Source organism: Balaenoptera musculus, chromosome 12 (assembly GCF_009873245.2).
Source record: "Balaenoptera musculus isolate JJ_BM4_2016_0621 chromosome 12, mBalMus1.pri.v3, whole genome shotgun sequence".
Classification (NCBI taxonomy): domain Eukaryota; kingdom Metazoa; phylum Chordata; class Mammalia; order Artiodactyla; family Balaenopteridae; genus Balaenoptera; species Balaenoptera musculus.
This window is the reverse complement of record NC_045796.1, coordinates 50,190,806-50,194,312: the sequence shown is the minus strand read 5'-3', so window position 1 is coordinate 50,194,312 and position 3,507 is coordinate 50,190,806.

Below are 3,507 nucleotides of genomic sequence, written 5' to 3'. Positions count from 1 at the left end.
GGTGGACTGATATCTCAGAACATGCATCAGAGTAAAAACTGTAATTCAAGGGAAATTTAGGCTCTGAGTGGTGGAATTATAGGTAACATGACTGCAGGCCAGGTCTGCAGGTGCCCTGACCAGATGCAAGTCAATTGTTCTGCTAATAATTGAAGAAACATTGGTTACATTTTTTCAGGCATCTGGTTAACTCATTCCCTTTAGCCACTTAGGGCTGTGATTTATAGGCGGCAAAGTCACTTAGGATAATAAAGCCCCCAGGCCTGGTGGCAAACTGCAGAGATTTTTCAAGAAGAAAGGGACCACTTAAACATCTCCCTCAGCTTTTCCTCAGTGAATGATACCCAGAGGAAACAGGTTTCAAACGTGTCTCCATAATTCACACCCTCAAGAAGAAAGATGAGAGGAATCAAGAAAAAAATACTCTAAGTGCTACATTCATTTCAAATATCTGACAAGTTATGAGAGTCCTGGAACAGGTTTCCCAGAACTACAACTCCCAGAGGACACAGGTCCCACCATCATTTTCTTCCTTTTCTCTAAAAGCTCTTAATGGATTGTTGGAAAAAAAAGATAGTTATATCAATTGGGTTGAATGCATGTATTCAATAAAAGGAAGAATCTATATCATTTTTTAAAATAGCCTTTCTTCTGTACAACCGTGTCCTAGTGGGCTATGGCCTTTCTGTTTAAATTTTTCTTCCTAAGCAAATAAAATCCTAAAAGACTACATAACCTCTGTCTGCTGAAGAAGAGGTTCAGCAAAGCTGCTGTGTCCCGCTGGGTCATGGCTGTAGCAGGTCCTAGCTCAGCCACAAACATCAAACACTTGAAAGCAGGGATTTTAGAAGGAAATCGGCTGTTCTCCATGTTAAGAAAAAGTTTTTAAATGATCTGTAATAGAAAATGGGGGCCCATTCTCGGGCTTTAGCATAGTGATCTAAGACTTCAGCTTACAAAAACAGGAAATCTTTGTGGAAACAAACAAACAACAACAACCAAAAAAAGACCAGCCAAATGAGAAAAGCAATGACTATTTATTCAGAGCTTGCTATAGTAAGGGAGTTCAGCCACCGTAACTCCAAGGCAGGCAGAAGAGTGGGAAAGCTTTATAGTGACAAAAGAGAAGACTTCAGGTGTGCCCTGAATGGATGCTCTTGGCGTGGGGAAGCTGTCGGCAGGCTGTTAAGAAGTGGGGCATCCTGGGTGATTGGTCAGGGGTGCATATTTGGCTTTCTCTGGTTGGTCCCAAGTTGGAAACAGGACAGAAATTGGGGAAGCTTGCAGTTATTAATCAAGTACTGGCCATTTGGAGCCAATTGTTCCTGAAATGATTGTTTAACTTTCTGGATTGTTACTAGAGATAGCAATTTAGCTTCTTACAAATCTGACCTATAGCAGACTGGCTCCCTTGCTAGTTATTGTGAAGAAAGAGGTTAGTTTCCCAGGCAGGTTGCTGCAGACCATGGATCAGAGTTCTTTTATATATAGTCTGGCCATTGTCCATTTGTATATTCAGCCTCTCATTTTTCAGACAGGCAGATGTCTCTGGGCAGCTGACCTACAGACAACAATGTGGTTCCCAACATTTCTAGAGAGCCACTTTGGGAGACAGCTAATTCCTACCTACCACCTTGCCCAGGAGTGCCTAAGAACACACCTGCATATGTGAGCACATCCCTCTTAGCTCAGTGCCCCAAGATGGTGAGGAAGGAAGGGTCAGCGAGTGGTTATAGTAGTGGCAGAGCCCCGTGAGTAGAGGAGTGAAACAGTGCTCTTAACCTTCAGTCCCCACTATTGGATAGAACTCTGCAGGTTATGAGTAAATACTGTGGCCGGGGCTCCACCCAACCCCCAACAAATGCTAATTTATTAGAGCAGGGCTGGGAATGATTAGTTTTTCAAACTTCCCCGATGACTTTAATGTGCAACCCAGGTTGGCAGGTACTGATCAAAATGAATAAACCTTTAAGAGAAGGAGCAAATATTTATCAATTAGTAAAAATGAAATCAGGGCATGCCCCCATGACCACTTTCCCAAGAAACCTCTAATCTTCAGTCTTGTAATGTTAGGCTTTAGAAATATAAAATGCAGAGTTAAATTAAACTAGAGTAATTGCTTGGACCATGCAAATAGGCAATAGTCATAGAGTATGAACCTACCTACAGGAAATGAAAATGCTGCAGGATCTAAACTGTGGGCATAAGGAACAACTGAGTACACTTAAAACTGCTGTAACAATGACTGAAATACACCTATTCTGAAAATTTTCATTTTTAACCATTAAAAAATGTATTCCCCCTCTTCAAAATGCCATTTGTCATAACATTATTTCTCACAGATCTTATGTAGTGAGTGCATGTGTGAGTATGTGGATGGATGTGTGTATATGTGTGTATTTTCAGTCTATCTGAGCTTGTACATTTCTCAAATACTTTAAACAGAATTCAAAACAATTGCATTTGGGGCATATAAACTCCAAAACCTCAAAAGAATCACCCACATACTCCACATACCTGGTATCCAATTTTTATTTCTAGCCATTTCTAAATTTTCCAATGTACCAATTTATCTGAATTTGATACAACACCACCCCCTGGTGGAAATCCATAGAAAAGAATCCACACGATTTAACTTGGGAACTTTAATACTGCAAAGGATGATTAAGGTCCTTTAGTACACTGGCATGCACGCTCGCTCTTTCCATCTTTCTCTCTCCCAGCACAACATTCTCTGCAAACAAAATCATATGCAACAGGGACAGTGGGAGGGAGACGCAAGAGGGAAGAGATATGGGGACACATGTATATGTATAGCTGATTCACTTTGTTATAAAGCAGAAACTAACACACCATTGTAAAGCAATTATACTCCAATGAAGATGTTAAAAAAAAATCATATGCAAAAGCTCAACGAACAAAACAGCAAGAATGGAGCTGTGCTGGGGGCTTTCTCTTTCCCATCCTCTTTGCCAGTTCCACATCTCCCCCCAGGATGTCTAAAATAGAACTTACTATCACTAAACATAAGCCATATCCCCCCAAAATTAAAATTAGAATTATACATATTTCTTTTTTTTGACCCTCATGTATATATTTTCATTCACCTTTTCAATGATAGCTGTAACTTTTTTTTTTTTTTTTTTCCGGCCACACCACAAGGCATGGGAGATCTTAGTTCCCCAACCAGGGATCAAACCTGTACCCCCTGCAGTGGAAGCGTGGAGTCTTAACCACTGAACCACCAGGGAAGTCCCGATAACTATAACATAAACACCATACACATTACATCTTATTAAGGCCTACTATTTAGGCCTATATTTAAATTAGAAATATTCAAACTTAGAAATTCTCCAGTGTTAGAAAATGTCAAATAAAACAGACTATTCTCATAAAAAAATAATTACATATATCTCTCCCAAGCTTCCTTACCTCAATGAATAGCATCTCCTTTACCATTCACTCAGCCAAAAACCCTCCTAAGTATTCACAATACACATGAACAGA